At 37.8% G+C, this 21563-nt stretch overlaps 1 protein-coding gene and 1 pseudogene across 4 annotated transcripts in view; one reads left to right on the plus strand and one right to left on the minus strand.

Annotated features, from left to right (window-relative positions):
- The window catches only part of Sbf2 (SET binding factor 2), a 395017-nt gene that overhangs the window by 258328 nt on the left and 115126 nt on the right, over positions 1 to 21563 (minus strand). The window lies entirely within an intron of this gene.
- LOC142849562 (small ribosomal subunit protein eS8 pseudogene) lies at positions 11639 to 12228 on the plus strand (annotated as a pseudogene).

The following is a 21563-nucleotide window of genomic DNA, read 5'->3' on the forward strand; positions in this document are numbered from 1 at the left end:
TTAACATGACAAAAGTTTACCTTGCAATTATTATATGAGAAGAAAGGCGAAAGTGGAGAAAAGTGTGAACTCTCACAGGACTCCCTCTTCCCCAACCCTTAATAGTAAGCATTTAATAATGCACTGGAAAATCTGCTCAACACAAAAAATTCCTTCTGCATTGTTTAGAAACTACTAAATTAAACACATATACAAAATGCATGCTTCCTATTCCACTGAAAGTTTAAAGTTAAACATAGTAAACCAAATAAATGTAGATTTATCTATTAATAAACTTTATGGTGTTATTCCAAGGAAAATATATCACATTAAAGGACCAAAATACAATGTTTGAAAAATATCAACCATCTTTAATGAGACTGACTAAGCAACACCCATTTGTTCCAGTGTATCAGGTTTAACTCCCATGACTAGCAGTTCAGTTTGGCAATCTCAATGCATAAGACAAATAATTCATAAAAGCTTGACAGTATTATTTTTAGTTTGCATCCTTCTTGGACTGAGCCGATAAGTGCTTCTACTTTATGCTACTCCAGAGACCAATTCCATTCAGGCACAAAGATGTTTGTTAGCCATTGTAAGAGAGTGAAACACTTTGTTCAATCATTATATTCAAGTAATATATCTCATTTGGGAAGACATTAAGAAAACAACAATTAAAAAGTGACTATTGCTGCTTTGAAATGGTATCAAGGAAGTATGACAGAATAATCAAGACTACCCACTATGAATGAGAAGTAACTCTCTAGTAATAGTTATGGTTACCAAGGATCAAATTCAAGTAAATCTAACAATTTATCTGTCTCTCATAAAAACAAGATTGAAAATGGTCATCTAAAACAGCTTGTTAAATGTAAACAATGTTGGCATGTGCCCTGATTATACTATAAGTGTACCTTGATTATACGATGAAGCACAAAACGTTTTTTTAGTTTTAATGAGGGAGAAATACATCTAAAATTAGAACTCAACAAAAACATCTGAATCAATTGTTTCTCCCAACTGCTTCCAAACAAAATATTTCAAATTCCACACAAGATTCTGCAAACCCTATGACTACAGCTCTAATCTTGACACTGAATTTGGAACATCTCCATGGAGGAAATCCATGAACCAGATGTGAATTTCTACTTCCAAATACATTTTATAAATATGAGAACAAATAAAACATTTCTCTACTTAAAAATAACACTGGATAGAATTAGCAAAGAGGAAATCCTACAGATCCTCAGTATCCACCACTCTAAGGCGTTAATCACTAGACTAAAGAACCATTCACTCTTCTACATTATCGGTGAACATCAACTTCATCAACCTCACACTTACTTCTGTGTTCACTAGCCATATTAATCACAACAGAAATAGTTTTAAATAACCTTCACAGTACATAGAGACTGAAGGAAAAAAGTTTACCTTCAGTTTTAATTCAATGCATGACTTCAAAATCCAAGGTAAACTTTTATATACAAAGAAAAAGTAATCTACAATGATAAATTAATGACCACAATAAAATTTAAGAAAATCTAATTTTATAATCTTAAAGTTTTATAATATTTTAAATGCCAATGACATGTTTTAAAATTTAAAATTTAGCATCACAAAATCCAATTGCAAGCATATTAAGAACTTAAACAAACAAAAGTGGTCTTCGGGAACATATGTATGTAAGGATGTATGTATGTATGCATGTATGATTACTTTATGTGTTTGGGTGTTTTTGAGAGTTTTGCCTACGTGGCTCTGTGTGTGTGTGTATTACTTTTTGCCTGCATGCATATCTATGTGTCTGGTATACCCAGAGGTCAGAGAAGAGCATCAAATACCCGAAAACTGGAAATAGGAGATTGTTGTGAGCCGCCATATGGATGCTGGGAATCAAATCTGGATTCTCTGAAAGAACAAGTTCTCTTCACCAATAAGTTATCGCTTCAGACCTCGGGAGTCTTACATTTCTTTTGCCCCCTCCATCAGAGATCTTTCAAACATTTAACAGATCCTACTAAATATTTAACAGAAAACAAGTCAAGCAAATAGATGAGATGTTATTTTTATGCAGAAGTGATACAGAAATACAACTTAATTATAAGAATTATGAACAGAGCCAGGTGGTGGTGGCACACGCCTTTAATCCCAGCACTCAGATTAGGCAGAGGTTAGGCAGATCTCTGTGAGTTCGAGGCCAGTCTGGTCTATAAGAGCTAGTTCTAGGACAGCCTCTAGAGCTACAGAAAAACCCTGTCTTGAAAAGCCACAAAAAAAAATTATGAACAGATAGATTTAATCTTAGTTTTTATTTTAAATGATAATTGCCTAATCCACCAAGAAAGAATGGCAACTCATGTAACACTGCAAATTACTGAGGCATAAATACATTTGTACAAACACATTAGACTGACTTCATTTTTGTACAACTGTTTTCAGTCACTTAATAAGAAATTTACATTTATTGTATCCTGGCATAAAAATGACTGTTTTAAATTTAACAGCCTATTTTAATCTAAAATTAATTTTAAATGATTTCACAGTAATAAAGATTACTCAAATGATTCAAATTCTAAACTAAAAGAAAAATTTTCCCAGGTAGGAGGTATTTTAGAAATGATCACTGTTTAATTTAAAGAATGAAGATGATTTCTTGATGGACATGGATGTTGGAAACCAGTTACTACAATAACTGTAGAATAAAAACCAAGAAAGTATGTCCTGGGTTTAGGAAAACTGTATGGTACTCAACTCATAAAACAGTGTTTCTTTTCCAGTACAGATAGAACAAGACATGATTTCTTTCACATGCATACATATTCAATGCATAACTTTTCCTGTTGTGCCAAAACTATTGAGCTTTGCTAAGAATAATTCTGTGGAAATATATAATTGTGGTTATACTTTATACAAAGAAAGAACAACATTTAGTTAAAGAGGTCTATTTCAGGTGTATGATTTTCACTATTAAAAATTCTACCAATGGGAAAGAGGAAGAGGAATTATTCTACCAGAAATTTGTCCTGACCTATACACATGCATCACACTACACCCATACCTGCAATCACACACACATATGTGATACACATACACACAGTAATAAGTTTTTAAAAATTTAATTGAAAAGAAATTCTAGTAACAGGAGAGATGGCTCATCAGTTAAAAGTATGTATTGTTTTTGCAGAAGATCCAAGTCTACTGCCCAGCATCCATGTCCATCTGCTTAAACCACCTGTAAGTCTAGCTACAGCAGATTGAAGGCCCTCTTGCATCAGCAGATACCCACAAACACACACACACACACACACAATTAAAAAGTTAAAAATCTGAAAATATTTTAAAAGAAATGAGAAATTATATCAAGGGCCAAAAAAAAACTATTTATTTAAAAGGAACCAATTATAAATTTTATTTAATATTAAACTTGAATGACAGAGACTTACTCTGAATTGCATAAAGCTTCTAGTTTTAAGAAGCAAAACCTGGATGAGACTAGCCATGAACTAAAGTGTCACATTCCATATACGTTAAGATTAAATCCTAGCACGTTGTCCTTGCTCAGCCTAGATGTAAGAGTGAGGAGCTTGGTCTTGCCTCAGAGTGAAATGTCAGACTTTGTTGACTTACCATGGGAAGCCTTAGCCTTTCTGAGGATTAGATGGATGGGCAGGGGTGGAAAGGTGGGTGTGAGTGGGGCAGGGGAAGGAATGGGGATAGCTATGTAAAATGAGAAAAGACTGTATCAAATAAATTCTTAATAAAAAAGAAAAGAAAAAAGGGAAAGATTAAATCCTAATTTCTAAAACACATTATCACTTTTCCTTGACTTATATTCATAAACAATAAAAATAAAAAATGTTCCTGAAGGTGAACCTCCCATTCACCAACAGGTAAGAATAACTGTAATCCAACATGTATCAATTAGCAAAAACATACTTGGGTAGTACTCAAAAAAAAGTGAAAAGAAAAAACAAAAAAGGTAATATCAGGAAAGCAAAATTATTTTAATGATATAAAATTAAAAATTTTAAAGACTATGAGATTATTCCTTACAACAAAAGCCTACTAAGAATGTTGAAAACAAAACGAAACACGGGGGGGGGGGGGGGACATCAAATTTGTAAGTTATTAAGAGAAAACAGAAATGAAAAGTTTTTCTCCTTTCAAATTATTGTTTTTTTTAATTAATTTATTTATTAAGGATTTTGGTCTCCTCCCCGCAACCGCCTCCCATTTCCCTCCCCCTCCCCCGATGAAGTCACCCTCCCTCATTTGCTCAAAGAGCAATCAGGGTTCCCTGACCTGTGGGAAGCCCAAGGACCGCCCACCTCTATCCAGGTCTCCTAAGGTGAGCATCCAAACTGCCTAGGCTCCCACAAAGCCAGTACGTGCAGTAGGATCAAAAACCCACTGCGATTGTTCTTGAGTTCTCAGTATTCCTCATTGTCCTCTATGTTCAGCTAGTCCGGATTTATCCCATGCTTTTTCAGACCCAGGCCAGCTGGCCTTGGTGAGTTCCCGATAGAACATCCCCATTGTCTCAGTGTGTGGGTGCACCCCTCGCGGTCCTGAGTTCCTTGCTCGTGCTCCATCTACTTCTGCTCCTGATTTGGACTTTGAGATTTCTGTCCCGTGCTCCTCTGTCTCTGTCTCCTTTCATCACCTGATGAAGGTTAATATTCATGAGGATGCCTATTTGTTTGTCTTTGGGTTCACCTTCTTATTTAGCTTCTCTAGGAACATGCATTTTAAGCTCAATGTCCTTTATTTATGGCTAGAAACTAAATATGAGTGAGTACATCCCATGTTCCTCTTTTTGGGTCTGGCTTACCTCACTCAGGATAATGTTTTCTATTTTCATCCATTTGTATGCAAAATTCAAGAAGTCCTTGTTTTTTACTGCTGAGTAATACTCTAATATGTATATATTCCATACTTTCTTCATCCATTCTTCCATTGAAGGGCATCTAGGTTGTTTCCAGGTTCTGGCTATTACAAACAATGCTGCCATGAACATAGTTGAACATAAACTTTTGTTGTATGATAGGGCCTCTCTTGGGTATATTCACAAGAGTGGTATTGCTGGATCCAGGGGTAGGTTGATTCCGAATTTCCTGAGAAACCGAAACACTGCTTTCCAGAGTGGTTGCACAAGTTTGCATTCCCACCAGCAATGTGTGAGTGTACCCCCTTTCTCCACAACCTCTCCAGCAAAGGCTGGTGTTTTTTATTTTAGCCATTCTGACAGGTGTAAGATGGTATCTTAAAGTTGTCTTGATTTGCATTTCCCGGATAGCTAGGGAAGTTGAGCATGACCTTAAGTGTCTTTTGGCCATTTGAAGTTCTTCTGTTGAGAATTCTCTGTTCATCTCAGTGTCCCATTTTATAATTGGATTGATTAGCCTTTTACAGTCTAGTTTCTTGATTTCTTTATATATTCTGGAGATCAGACCTTTGTCAGTTGCGGGGTTGGTGAAAATCTTCTCCCAGTAAGTGGGTTGCCTTTTTGTCTTAGTGACAGTGTCCTTTCCTTTACAGAAGCACCTCAGCCTCAGGAGGTCCCATTTATTCAATGATGCCCTTAGTGTCTGTGCTGCTGGGGTTATACGTAGGAAGTGGTCTCCTGTGCCCATGTGTTGTAGAGTACTTCCCACTTCCTCTTCTATCCGGTTCAGTGTGTTCGGACTGATATTGAGGTCTTTAATCCATTTGGACTTGAGTTTTGTGCATGGTGATAGATATGGATCTATTTTCATTCTTTTACAGAGTGACATCCAGTTTTGCCAGCACAATTTGTTGAAAATGCTGTCTTTTTTCCATTGTATACTTTTAGCTCCTTTATCGAAAATCGGGTGCACATAGGTTTGTGGGTTAAAGTCAGGGTCTTCTATTCGATTCCATTGGTCGACTTCTCTGTTTTTATGCCAATACCAGGCTGTTTTCAATACTGTAGCTCTATAATAGAGTTTGAAGTCAGGGATGGTAATGCCTCCAGACAATCCTTTATTGTATAAGATTGTTCTGGCTATCCTGGGTTTTTTGTTCCTCCATATAAAGTTGATTATTGTCTTCTCCAGATCTGTGAAGAATTTTGATGGGATTTTGATGGGGATTGCATTGAATCTATCGATTGCTTTTGGTAGAATTGCCATTTTTACTATGTTGATCCTCCCAATCCAAGAGCAAGGGAGGTCCTTCCATTTTCTGGTGTCTTCTTCAATTTCTTTCTTCAAAGACTTATAGTTCTTGTCGAATAGGTCTTTCACTTCCTTGGTCAGGGTTACCCCAAGATATTTTATGCTATTTGTGGCTATCGTGAAAGGTGATGCTTCTCTGATTTCCCTCTCTGCTTCCTTATCCTTAGTGTAAAGGAAGGCAACTGATTTTTTGGAGTTGATCTTGTATCCTACCACATTACTAAAGGTGTTTATCAGCTGTAGGAGTTCTTTGGTAGAATTTTTGGGGTCACTTATGTATACTATCATATCATCTGCAAATAACGAAAGCTTAACTTCTTCCTTTCCAATACAAATCCCCTTGATCTCCTTATGTTGTCTTATTGCTATTGCTATAACTTCAAGCACTATATTGAAGAGGTATGGAGAGAGTGGACATCCTTGTCGTGTTCCTGATTTTAGTGGGATGGCTTTGAGTTTTTCTCCGTTCAATTTAATGTTAGCTGTTGGCTTGCTGTAAATAGCTTTTATTATATTTAGGTAGGATCCTTGTATCTTTATTCTCTCCAAGACATTTATCATAAAGGGGTGTTGAATTTTGTCGAATGCTTTTTCAGCATCTAATGAAATGATCATATGGTTTTTTTCTTTCAGTTTATTTATATGGTGGATTACATTGATAGATTTTCGTATGTTGAACCAGCCCTGCATCTCTGGGATGAAGCCTACTTGATCACAATGGATAATTTTTCTAATGTGTTCTTGGATTCGGTTTGCCAGTATTTTGTTGAGGATTTTTGTGTCGATGTTCATGAGTAAGATTGGCCTGTAATTCTCTTTCCTGGTTGAGTCTTAGTGTGGTTTTGGTATCAGAGTAACTGTAGCTTCATAAAAGGAGTTTGGTAATGACCCTTCTGTTTCTACATTGTGGAATACATTAAGGAGTATAGGTATTAGCTTTTCTTGGAAGTTCTGGTAGAATTCCGCATTGAAACTATCTGGTCCTGGGCTTTTTTTGATAGGTAGGCTTTTGATAACCTCTTCTAATTCTTCGCGACTAACAGGTCTGTTTAGATTGTTCACCTGGTCCTGGTTTAACTTTGGTATATGGTATTTATCTAAAAATGTGTCCATTTCTTTTATATTTTCCAATTTTGTGTTATACAGGCTTTTGTAGTAAGATCTAATGATTCTCTGAATTTCCTCTGTGTCTGTGGTTATGTCCCCCTTCTCATTTTTGATCTTATTTATTTGTGTGTTCTCTCTCTGTCGTTTAATTAGTTTGGATAGGGGTTTGTCGATCTTGTTGATTTTCTCCAAGAACCAGCTTTTTGTTTCATTGATTCTTTGGACTGTTTTCTGTGTTTCTATTTTGTTGATTTCAGCCCTCAGTTTTATTATTTCCAGTCTTCTACTTCTACTGGGCGCGTCTGCTTCTTTTTTTTCTAGAGCTTTCAGGTGTGCTGTTAAGTCCCCAATGTATGCATTCTCCGTTTTCTTTAAGTGGGCACTTAGTGCTATGAACTTTCCTCTTAGCACTGCTTTCATTGTGTCCCATAGGTTTGAGTATGTTGTCTCCTTATTTTCATTAAATTCAAGGAAGACTTTAATTTCTTTCTTAATTTCTTCCTTGACCCAGGTGTGGTTCAGTAGTTGACTGTTCAGTTTCCATGAGTTTGTCAGCTTTCTGTGGGTAGTATTGTTGTTGCCTTCTAACTTTAATCCGTGGTGATCAGATAGGACACAGGTGGACACTGATATTTTTTTGTATCTGTGGAGGTTTCCTTTGTTTCCAAGTATGTGGTCAATTTTTGAGAAGGTTCCATGAGCTGCAGAGAAGAAGGTATATTCTTTCCTATTTGGGTGGAATGTTCTATAGATGTCTGTTAAGTCCATTTGCTTCATTACCTCCAGTAGTTCTCTTACTTCTCTATTAGGTTTCTGTCTGATTGACCTGTCCCTTGGAGAGAGAGGTGTGTTGAAGTTTCCTACTACTAGTGTGTGTGGTTTGATGTCTGCCTTGAGTTCTAGTAATATTTCTTTTACATAAGTAGGTGCTTTTATATTGGGGGCGTAGATATTCAGGATTGAGACGTCATCCTGATGAATTGTTCCTGTTATGAGTATAAAGTGACCATCTCGGTCTCTTCTGATTGATTTTAGTTTGAAGTCAGTTTTGTTAGAAATTAATATGGCCACACCTGCTTTTTTCTTAGGACCATTTGCTTGAAACACCTTTTCCCAACCTTTTACTCTGAGTAGGTGCCTGTCTTTGTGGTTGAGATGTGTTTCTTGCAAACAGCAGAATGTTGGATCCTGTTTTCGTATCCAATCTTTTAGCCTGTGCCTTTTTATAGGTGAATTGAGCCCATTAATATTAAGTGATATTAATGACCAGTGGTTGTTTACTCCGGCTATTCTTATTGCTTTTGGTAGTAGAGATTGTGTGTCTCCCTTCTTTGAGATGTGCTGGTGAAGGGTCACTAGATGCCGGGGTTATTGTAGGCAGTGTTGGCAGTGTTGGATTCCTTGGGTTGCGATTTTCCTTCTATTACTTTCTGTAGGGCTGGATTTGTGGCTACGTATTGTTTAAATTTATTCTTATCCTGGAATGTCTTGTTTTCTCCATTGATAATGAACGATAGCTTGGCTGGGTATAGTAGTTTGGGTTTGCATCCATGGTCTCTTAGCTTCTGTAGTACATCTATCCAGGACCTTCTGGCTTTCATAGTTTCCATAGAGAAGTCAGGTGTAAGTCTGATCGGTTTACCTTTATAAGTAACTTGCCCTTTTTCCTTTGCAGCTCTTAATATTCTTTCTTTAACCTGTATATTTTGTGTTTTGATTATTATATGGCGAGGAGATGTTTTTCTTTGATCCAGTCTGTTTGGTGTTCTGTATGCTTCTTGAATATTTAAATGAATATCTTTCTTTAAGTTGGGAAAGTTTTTTTCCATAATTTTGTTGAATATATTTTCTGGGCCTTTGAGCTGTGACTCTTCTCCTTCTTCTATTCCTATTATTCTTAAGTTTGGTTTTTTTATTATGTCCCATATTTCTTGAATGTTTTGTGTTGAGAATTTGTTGGCTTTGCTGTTTTCTTTGATCTGTTCGTTTATTTTCTCTATGGTGTCCTCAGCATCTGAGATTCTTTCTTCTATCTCTTGTATTCTATTGATTATGCTTGTTTCTGTAGACTCTGCTCGTTGACCAAGATTATCCATATCCGGCTGGTCCTCAGTTTGTATTTTCTTCCTTGCCTTCATTTCAGTTTTCAATTCTCGAACTGTTTCCATTACCTGTTAGATCGTTTTATCTTGGTTTCCCAGGGTATCATGTACATATTTACTCATTTCTTCAAACTTTTTGTTATACTTCTCATCCATTTCTATAAGGGCATTTTTTACATGTTGTTTAAGGGACTCCATTGCCTTCATAAAGTCAAATTTTTCCACTTCTTCTGTGTTAGGTTGTTCAAATACTTCTGTTGTAAGATCCTTGGGTTCTGGTGTGTTCATGTTGTTTTTCAGATTATTGGGTGAGTTCTTGCCTTGGCGTCTGCCCATCTCCTCCTATTAATCCTATCTAATGAGTCTTTTAAAAACCGGATTGGGTTTCCCTGCTGGCCCAGGGCTCTGCTTACAAACTGCCCTTGCTCTGTTTCCTGGTTCCTGCCGCAGGCCAAGAACCCTCTCACCCCTCCGAAGGGTCTTCAGGACAGGACCAGGCTCCCCGTTTGCCAGTGACCTGGCCAACCAAAGGCCTACCTCTTTGATTTAATTGTAGTAGGGCGATCTGCTCTCCTTATTGCACGCCTGAACCTGCCACTTGCGTCTGCTGCCGCGCTGGTCTCCCAAAGCCTCTTCCTGAATGCGGTATCGCTCCACAGCGTCTGGCCGCCGCGCCGCTCCTCCGCCTCTGTGTGTCTCCTTTCAAATTATTGTTGTTTTTCTTGCTTTTATTTGGCAGTGCTAGACCTGAACCGAGAGCTTCACATGTCCCCGTCAGGCACCCTCAACACCTGAACTCTAGCACCAGCCACTCCTAAACTGTCTTTACATTTACAAAGCATTGCTGTTTCTGTGAGACCGAGTTCTAACATCATACTTTCGGCATTACACTTTTATAATCTAATGTATTTTATTTCAATCTGATAAATATTTCCAGAAAGTAAACCAGAAAACAAATATTTAAAAAAAACTTATTTTATTTAGCATGTCACTATAGGAATTTTGATAGGTTAAATAACAGAGAATATGATTAATAAATGTTTGAAAACATGAGCTAAAATATTATTTGATTTATTTCTTTGTCAAGTATTTAATGAGAGCCTACTGTGGCCTAGGGACTTCAAGTACTGCAATGCAGTGCTGAGCTAGAGAGCAAAGCAAGCTGTGCTCAGGAAAGCCGCTCTCTAGGGTGCTCCACGGAAAGCATTCAACTATTTCATCTTCTGGAATACTTAATGTGAAATGTTGGTGAATCACTAAAGTTTCTGTGACATTCCCAAGTAAAATGTCTCTTAGTACTTCTCCTACACAGTGTTTAAGGACTAACGAGTCTCCCTCATTAATGGCTCTAGTTCTTTTCCACTTCCTTTTCTATTTCTAGAAAAGCAGAAATTTTAAATTGTGCACAAATTTTTCATATTCCTAGAATAAATTCTGTTCAAAGATGCTACTATAATTTTTAAAATCTTAGTACATGTTCTTCACGGTATTAATGTTATTAGTTTTTCTCTTAATTCTTAATCCCTTTGATCAAGATTACTGTTTAAGTTTAAATGTTTTAGATCAAGCCTAGTGAAACATGTCTGTAATTCCAGGACCCAGAGACTGAGACTATAAATTCAAGGCTTACCTGGGCTATAGAGTGAATTCAAGACCAGTCAGACACTATTTCAAAATACAACTCCTTTTGTGGTTGGTAGTAGCTGTTTTGCTGTGTGTATGTGTGTGTGTGTGTGTGTGTGTGTGTGTGTGTGTGTGTTTTATAAGAGATCTTGGGGATAGCTAATTCATAGCACATTTATCTAGCAAGCATGATATCCTGCTCTCAATTCTAAAAGTGCTGGGAGAAAACAAACTTTAAATACTAGTTGTGAGGACTTAGATAAGTTATTTAGTTTACCTGAACTTTAGTTAACTCAATTTTGAAACAGGAAAAAAGGCAGTGCTTTCTCTAAAAGATTACAGAAGAAATTAAATGAAGTAATACATGTAATGGCACTTGGGACATAAAAACCAATCAGCAAATATTAGCTATTACTAATTACAATGTATTTTTATTTATCTTTGAAACTTCGCATGCATCATCATCCTGAGGTCTCTGTTTTCTCCAGCTTTAGAAAAACACAGTTTTTCTCTTTTCTCAGACAATCTAATTTCGGGATTGAGAACTCCTATAAGACAGGAGGAGGGCAATGTTCTAAAATCCAGGCTAGGAAGCTTTGTCCTTTCCCTATCCAGGCAGTGTCAAGTGATGAACATCTCTTGGGACCAATGGGGACAAGACAAAGCCCCTCTACAGCACAAGAAGTACAAGTGTGAGCTGGAACAACCTGTTGTCAACACTAGGATTGCCCCATATCACATACAATCTGAGTTTGAGGAGACAATAAAAAAGAACATGCCATGAGATTGGATGCGGGGAACTTCTCCTGGGGCTCTGAGTGTTGCACTCAAAAAACAAGGATCATTGCTGCTGTCTGCAATGCACCAACACCCTGGTGAAGAACTGCATTGTACTCACTGACAGCACACCAGCAATGGTAGAATCCCACTTCACACTGCCCCTGAGCCAAGAAGAGGCCAAGTTGACTCTTGAGGAGAAAGAGATTTTAAACAAACAAACAAAAAGAACAATCAAAATTAAAAGAAATATGATGAAAGGAAAAAGAATGGCAACATCGGGGGTCATGTGGTGAAGCAGTTCCAACAGGACCAGTCCAGCAAGTGGCCTGCACTGCATCAAGCCTGGGCCAGTGCGGTAGAGCAGAAGGCTACCTGCTTGAGGAAAAGGATCTTTAGAGTTCTGTCTGAGGAAGATCAAAGTCTGGAAAAGCAAATAAGATGTCATCCGTAGCTCATGTAATAAAGACAAAAACTGAACCCTCTCTTCTCACTCTGTCTTCGTTGTTCTTAATATCTCTTTTCTTTGAATCTGTGATTTACCTACACTCATTCTAAACTAATTTATGCTTTAATTATTTTTTATATAATTATTATCTTTATTATTATTAGTTCTACTTCTTGTGTTTATTTTCCTGCTTTTTTAAGAAATTTACTTCTCCAGGGTAAAGGTTCAGAGGATCAAGAACAGAAGCAACCATTCTGGCAAAGGCCTATGGCTAAAGTACAAGAACAAAGGATAGGACAGGCAGAAAAAGGTTGGGTAACTTGGGCTGAGGGGCCTCTGGCAGTGGGACCAGGATCTATCCTTGGTGTATGACCTAGTTTTTTGAAGCCCATTCCTTATGGTGGGAAGCCCTGTTCAGCCTTGGGCCTGGTCCTACTTCAACTTAATGTGCCAGGTTTTGTTGACTCCCCATGGGAGGCATTACCCTTTGGGAAGAGTGGATAGGGGGTGAGATGGGGGAAGTGAGGGAGGGTAGGAGGAGGGGTGGGAGGGAGAACTGGTGTTGGAATATAAAATGAAATTAAAAAGGAAGGGAGGAAGGGAGGAAGGGAGGGAGGGAGGGACGGATGGAGGGAGGGAGGGATGGATGGAGGGAGGGAGGGAAGAGAAACCAAGCAAACAATTTACAATGGTTTCTTATTGCTTCCTACTTCAATTATAGATACTCCCAACTTTCAAGGCCCTCCACTACCTGGCTTCATAAATTTGAAGAACTGCAATTTCTACTCCTCCTTCCCCCACTCCCTGACTGAGTCAAGTCTAGTCCTTTGAGCAAGTTGCTATTTTACAATTCTACTTTGGTCTGTTCAATACCAGTGTCGCTCTATAGCAAAAAAAAAAAAAAAATCTAATCAGCCTTCACTCAATTCAGATTTCACTCAAATTCATTCTGCGTTGCCAATAGAGCTAGGTGCATGCTGTTATGTAATTACACAGTTGCAGCAGTATGCACCTGTTCCTTTCTAAACTATTCCTTTCCCTAACAGACCTTGAAAGCCTTTGGAGTATGGAAAGCACCCATCTCTTCTCCACCAGAGGAGAGAAATTATTAGAAAGAGGAGGGTCTTAGGACTAGAGTATAGCTTAGTGAGAGAAGCCAAGTAGGCTGACGAGGCCCTGGGTTCAACAGAATGCATGAAAAAAGGAAAAATGAGGACTGGAGAATAAAGAGATGCTAAAGAAGAGGCTAGAAGAGAGAAGGCAGCAAAGAAGGGAACCACAGAGAAGGGGAGGAGAAAGGAAGGAGGCTTTAAAAACAGAAGATTCAATCTTAGAAAATTAAATGAATCCTCAACCAAAGAGTTAAAAGAAGTTCAGCTGTCCAAAGTCCAGTTTGGAAACTGTTTTGCTTTCACAGTATTGACACATGAACAAGGCAAATCAAACTGTAAGAACCAAACCCTGGGCTCTACTTTGCTTTCCAACATAATGAAACTTTAAAATACAAACAGGCCCGTTATTGAGTTGTTTTTTGCATTTTAACTCACGACTTTCCACGTTTTTGAGTAGACTGAAAGTTTATGAACCTCAAAGTGTCAACATAAATTAAGGGTGAGTGTTCAAAGGAAACGAGTGGACAGCACTGGTGACCTCTTAGAAATACAAAGCTGTGTTTCGGTACTATTCACACTTTTTTATCCCTAATTATAGCCATGCAATATGATTCTTTCTGAGGATTACAGCAAAGCTGTAATGCTATGATGTTCCTAAAGAATGAGGAGGATCTAATTTAAACAAAACGCAGGAGGAAGGAAGGAATATAATACTTCTGGTCAAAAGTCCTCTTTCTGGAATCCATGACGAATGAGAAGAATTTTCATCTCACAAAACAACGTGCGATTCTTCATGTCACTACAACGTGGTTAACCCCTGAAACAACCGATCTTATTACAAAACAAATTAAAGAAACAAAGTCTCTTTCAATTCCTGCTCTGATTCATTAGAATTCACCTTTCCTTCACCTCAACCAGTAGATACTGAATGCAAATGTTAGTTACACTAAAGGACAGGACATTAGACCATTTAAACAGCAGCAAACTGAATTCAATTATCCTCACTCACTGACCAATGACTCTATTCCTATTTGTACATTTTTAAAGTAAGACTTATGTCCTTCCTGAAAGTTCTTTTGGCATTCCAGATTACAACAGGGACTCAAGTACAACAAAGAAAAAAATGCAGTAAGTCAAGAGTTAGGCAGGACAAGACATACAAGCAACCACATACTTGTAGTCAAATTCTTCAACAAAGTAAGAATCCTTATTTACATATTTTCCAACATCTAATCTAACCAATAAAACTTAGTTCTGCCTTAATATCAAACTTTGAATTGTAATCATAAAAACGTATGTTTCTAATGTGTGCATTAGGTAAAAGTACTTACAAAGAATGTCTCCCAGTCTTTAGTAAGTTGCTTATAATATCACCATCAATTTTCTTCTTCCATTTTAGAAGAAAAACTAAAACTCTATTTTACATAAAATTAGAAAATGATGGTTAAACAAATTATTTTTAATTTCTAGAACACAAATAAAGACTTTTTAAAGGGGGTTTTATAACTGTTCAGAATAATGCAAAACTCATCAATCTTTCTGCCTTGGCTTGCCAAGCCGTATATTTTAAACATTTAAACAATTTCTGTATCTAAATTACTTTAACAAACGACTGTTGTTATTTCTACTGCTGATTACTTCTCCCTCATACACCTTCCTTTGTTAAAGTCACATCTGCAGGGGAAAAAAGGCTACTAAAAAAAGAACACTCTGCTCCTCCAAGTTCATATCCTGCCAGCAATGGTCAGGACTGAACACTGTCACAGAGGAGTGATTTTACATATTAACATATTTAAGATAGAAATCTTAGGCTCAAAATTGAAGTAGCTGTATTAATAATGTACTTTACTACATAAATCTGTGATCTTTGCCTAAATCTCTGGTAAATTTCAGCATGTTTTCTAAACTTTATGTAACAAAGACTGAGTAGCTCTTGTCTTTAGCAGTGAGTATATTTATCATTAGTGATTGTCAGGTCTAAGTATTCATATTGATGTGCATCCTTACAGACCCCAACACTGAAGGTTTCTGGAGGGATTTTTTGTTTATTTGTTTTCTTCATTAAAAAGATTCTCTGACTTCAAGTCTAATGTCTAAATTGAAAACAGCATGTACATGTTCTCCCTCCTTCTGCTCCTCATTGGGACCTTGGGAGCTCAGTCCAGTGCTCCAGTGTGGGTCTCTGTCTCTATCTCCATCCATCACCAGATGAAGGTTCTATGATGATATGCAAGATATTCGTCAGTATTGCTATAGGATAGGGTCATTTCAGGTTCCCTATCCTCAGCTGCCCAAGGAACTAACTGGGGACCTCGGCTTGGGCACCTGGGAGCCACTCTAGGTTCAAGTCTCTTGCCAACCCTAAGGTGGCTCCCTTAACTAAGAATTGTGCTTCCGTGCTCCCCTATCCAACCTTCCCTTATCCCAATCCTCCTTTTTCCCCAAGTTCCCCCCATCCTCCCCTTCTCCCTTTTCTCTCCCCATCTCCCCTTACCCCCATCCCACTCCACCCCCAAGATCTCAATTTTCTCCCCGGCAACTTTGTCTACTTCCCATAGCCAAGAGGATAACTATATGTTTTTCCTTTGGTTCACCTTCTTACTTAGCTTCTTTAGGATCACCAATTGTAGACTCCGTGTCCCTTATTTATGGCTAGAAACCAATTGTGAGTAAGTACATCCCATATTCATCTTTTTGGGTCTGGGTTACCTCACTCAGGATAGTGTTTTCTATTTCCATCCATTTGCATGCAAAATTCGAGAAGTCATTGTTTTTTACCGCAGCGTAGTACTCTAATGTGTATATATTCCACACTTTCTTCATCCATTCTTCCATTGAAGGGCATCTAGGTTGTTTCCAGGTTCTGGCTATTACAAATAATACTGCTATGAACATAGTTGAACAAATGTTCTTGTCATATGATAGGGCATCTCTTGGGTATATTCCCAGGAGTGGTATTGCTGGGTCCAGGAGGACCACGAGGGGTGCACCCACCCACTGAGACAGTGGAGCTGATCTACTGGGAGCTCACCAAGGCCAGCTGGACTGTGACTGAAAAAGCATGGGATAAAACTGGACTCTCTGAACATGGCGAACAATGAGGGCTAATGAGACGCCAAGGACAATGGCACGGGGTTTTGATCCTACGTAATGTGCTGGCTTGTGGGAGCCTAGCCAGTTTGGATGTTCACCTTCCTAGATATGGACGGAGAGGGGAGGACCTAGGACTTTCCACAGGACAGGGAACCCTGACTGCTCTTTGGACTGGAGAGGGAGGGGGAGAGGAGTGGGGGGAGGGGGAGAAGGGTAGGAAGAGGGGGAGAAGGGTGGGAGGAGGGGGAGGGAAATGGGAGGCTGGGAGGAGGTGGAAACTTGTTTTTTTTTCCTCCTTTTCTCAATAAAAAAAAGAAAGAAAACAGCATGTAAACTACAAATAGTTATTCCATAGAGTGAAATTATTTTCATAATGCTAGGCAACATCAAATAAGTATCATCCACCAACTGATAAAGAACCAGATCACAGGAATAAAATATACACAGAGAAGCAATGCTTGAAATACACATGGAACAGTTTTAAGTTGGCCTGGTTTACTCAGACTCAACTTATTTCCTTCTCTGAAATCTCTCAATTCTTCTTTCCTTTAAGAGGATTTATTCAGCCTCACTTGTCCTTAAGGAAGGATTTAACATGAAAATGGAAATGTTCTTGAGGGCCCTGAAACCCCCTTCCCCGACTGTATTTATAAAACCCCAACAGTGCTTTGATCAGGAAAATTTTTTTGTTTCCTTTCGTCCCACCAAATGGTAGTAAGAAGGAAAGGAAAACCTGCCTCTCACAGTCAGTTTTAAGTGTAATAGTTGATCTTTCACCAGAAGTTTCCTAATTTTTAAAAAAAAGCAACAAGCAGTTCTCTAAGAATATGTATTTCCATAATCCAAGAACGTTCATAAAGGCCTGAAGAATAAACTATATTTCTCTGATATTTTAGAGTATGAAATATCAAAAAAAAAAAAAGCTTGGGCTGGAGAGATGGCTCAGTGGTTAAGAGCATCACCTGCTCTTCCAAAGGTCATGAGTTCAATTCCCGGCAACCACATGGTGGCTCACAACCATCTGTAACGATCTGCAAACACACACAGATTGAATATTGTATACATAATAAATAAATATTTAAAAAAAAGCATGAAAAGGGGCTAAGTGTTTGAGTCATAAGAATTTTCTAGCATATCATTTATTCGGCACTCTCAATTGTGCGGCAAAGAGCCCAGGTGGTTAAAATTAGGTAAACAAGCAAACAATAAAAGAATAAAATTAAGTATCACAAATCTTTTTTAAAGGGAACTTGGTTTCCCTCACAGGAGAACCCTTTGGCTGTCACTAAATCATCAAATACTACTATCTAGCATAAAATTCTAGCAAATGCAAGTGACAATGGAATCCACAACAAACGCATGTACATGAAAGCTACCTTTATATCTACACACGCACACTGTTTTTTAAGGATCACTTGTTAGAACAGATGATGAGACCTAACACTCTCAAAGAATACTATGACTATCAGTGGTGACAAACTGCTAGTATGTACTCTTGGGAATGTGCACGGCTTGTAAAGCGTATGCTTTTCTAGTTATAAACACACACCCTACCTTGTCTATGCTTTTTTTCTGTCTTCTGCCACAGCAACTCTGTCATGAGTCACCACATTACTATGACTTTACCCCTCTCTGCCTAGGTCTCACTATTTCAATAGCGGGATTCACCTGTTATTTTATCTATTGAATTCAAGATCAATCAAGGGTTGTGATGCCATAAAAGCATGGATCCCTGTAACGTGCATTTTCTTAAGAGAAACTCAAGGAAGAGTCTGATGGGAAAAAAATTAGAGTAAGAATGGTAACATGAGGTTCAGCTCATAAATGTGTGCAATATACTTGAGTAAAATTTCCTTTCCTTTTCTCTAAGTAGCTTACTTAGTAAGTAGTAGTAATTATATTATAATGACTTGTATCTTTAAGATTACTCAGTCTTGGGGCTGGAGAAATGGCTCAGTGGTTAAGAGCACTGACTGCTCTTCCAGAGGTCCTTAGTTCAATTCCCAGCAACCACATGGTGGCTCACAGCCATCTATAATGAGACCCAGCGCCCCCTTCTGGCATTCAAGCACACATGGAAGGAATGCTGTACACATAATAAATAAATAAATCTTTTTTAAAAAAAGATTACTCAGTCTGACATCTTCTGCTATTATACCAAATACTCACATCATCAACCTATAAAGAAAAGGGTTACTTCTGCTCACAAGTTTAGAAGCTTCAGTCCATGATTGCTTAGAACCACTCCTTTTGGTTCCATGGTCAAATAACACATGACAGAGAGTACACAGCAGAGCAAAGACCTGATTTCATGGTCAGGGAGAAAAAAGGAGAGAGAGAAAGAGACCAGAGGCCCCACACACAGCCTCCTTCAAAGGCAATGACTAGAAGCCACCATACGAGGCCTACTTCTTAAAGCTTCTACCACCTCCCATTATCACCATTCTAGAGAATAAAGTATTAGCACATCGGCTTTTGGAGACATTCTAGATGCAAATCATAGCAAAAATAAAGACTGGAGGACTTCATCCTACCTGGCAGTTTGAGAGTATCTCATAGTAGGAAAACACTCAAGAGGTTATAATACTGAAGTAATTTGTAGTTAAATGAAAAAAACAACTGAAAAAAACTCACAAAAATTATAATAAACTATCCTTACTTGAAAAACAAAACAAAAAAAAACCCAAAATTTCTAGATTATTCAAAATTAGCTGAAAGTGTACATGGAGTTTTCATTTTGTTTTGAGACAGGGTCTCATTGTGTAACTCCTGTTGTCCTGGAACTCTGTGTAGACCTGGCTGGCCTCCAACTCAGATCTGCCTGTTCTGCCTCCTGAGTGCATGGATTTATCTGTTTACATTTTGCTTTCTCTCATTAACATATTTTTGAAGAGCTTTCTAAATAATTTCATTTAATTCTTTTTCAAAGACCTGAGCATATAGATAAAGACTATTAAAGTTTTAAGTAGCTTGCTATTATAAAAAACATCAGAGGCAGCTACCCCCACAGAAGGGGGTACAAGAGAGCAACCTCAGCAGAAGGAGCCCCAAGCAAGCAACCTCCATAGGAGCAGGCCTGAATGACCCCCCGGAATTGCAGAGCGAGACCAAGGAGCACTAAGCAACCACCAGAAACACAGAGTTACCTCTATGGTGACTGGAACCATGGCCCTGGCTGCACCATGAAAAGCAAATATCTGAGCCTTGGATCCACTAGCACCTGAAAGATTGATCACCAGAGACACAGACAGCCCCAACTACACGAATCAGAGAAAAAGATGAACAGACAAGGTAAGAACAACTCAACACCACAAAGAGCAACAAGACACCAATAAATCCTAGTGACCCTACAACAGCAAGACTTGACCAACCAAATATAGATGAAGCAGAAGAAAAATGCCTTAAACATTGACTTTAGAAGAATGTTTGAGGCCCTTAAAGAGGAAATGAAAAATTCCCTCAAAGAAATGGAGGAAAAGACAAACAAAAAATTGGAAGAAATCAACAAATCCATTAAAGAAAACCAAGAAAAATCAATCATACATATTAAGAAATTATGCAAGGCTTGAAAACAGAAATAGAGACAATTAAGAAAACATAAGGTGAGGGAAATATAAAAACAGAAATTATGAGAAAAAAATCAAAAATCACAAATACAAACATAAATCGCAGAATACAAGAGATGGAAGAGAGAATCTCAAGTGCTGAAGATACAGTAGAAGAAAAAGATTCATCAGTCAAAGAAAACATTAAATCTAACAAAAGCTTAACACAAAATATCCAGGAAATATGGGACACCATGAAAAGGCCAAACCTAAGAATAAAAGGTAAAGAAGGAGAAGAACTCCAGCTAAAAGGCACACAAAATATATTAAACAAAATCATAGAAGGAAACTTTCCCAACCTAAAGAAAGATATATATATGAAGATACAAAAAGCTTACAGAATACAAAATGAAACTGGATCAAAAAAGTCCCCTCACCACATAATAATTAAAACACTAAACATACAGAATAAAGGAAAAATATTAAGAGCTGCAGAGAAAAAAAAGGCCAAGTAACATTTAAAGGCAGACATATCAGAATAACATCTGACTTCTCAATGGGAATCATAAAAGTCAAAGGGTTCTAGTCAGGCGTAATGCAGACAATAAAAGTCCATGGAAGGCAGCCCAGATTACTATACCTAGAAAAACTTTCAACACCATAGACAGATAAAACAAGATATTCTATGACAGGACAAGATTTAACCAATTCCTAGTCACAAACACAGCCCTACAAAAAGTACTAGAAAGACAACTCTAACCCAAGAAAGGTAGCTACATCCACAAAAACACAGACAATAGATTATCTCACAGCAGCAAATCCCAAAGAAGGGAAAAGCACACACAATAATATCACCAACAATGAAAACAAATAACAGGAGCTAGTAATCACTGGTCATTAATTTCCCTTAATATAAATGAACTCAACTCACCTATAAAAAGACACAGGCTAATAGATTGGATGTGAAAACAGAATTTATCCTTCTAATGCATACAAGAAACACACCTCAACCTCAAAGACAGACATTGCCTCAGTACAAAGGGTTGGAAAACACTTTCCGATTTAACGGACCTAAGAAACAACAAGTGAAGCTATCCTAATATTTAACAAAACAGACTTCAAACTAAAATCAATCAAAATACACAAAAAAGATCATTTCATATTAGTCATGGGAAAAATCCATCAAGAGGAAATCTCAGTACTGAAAGTCTATGCCACAAATACAAGGGCAACCTCATATGTAAGAGAAACACTTCTAAAGCTTAAATCAGACATTAAACCCCACACTCTAATAGTGGGAGACTTCAACACCCCATTCTCACCACTGGACAGGTTTGTCTGACAGAAAATTAACAAAGAAATAAGGGAACTAACAGATATTATGACTCAAAAGGACTTAGCAGGCATCTGTAGAACATTCCATCCAAACATAAAAGAATATACCTTCTTCTCAGCACCTTATGGAACCTTCTCAAAAACTGATCATATACTAGGTAACAAAGCAAATCTCAACAGATCAACAGATACAAAAACAAAAAACAACAACAACAACAAAAAACCACCAAACCTGGAACAAC

The sequence above is a fragment of the Microtus pennsylvanicus genome, chromosome 5 (genome assembly GCF_037038515.1).
Source record: "Microtus pennsylvanicus isolate mMicPen1 chromosome 5, mMicPen1.hap1, whole genome shotgun sequence".
Classification (NCBI taxonomy): Eukaryota; Metazoa; Chordata; class Mammalia; order Rodentia; family Cricetidae; genus Microtus; species Microtus pennsylvanicus.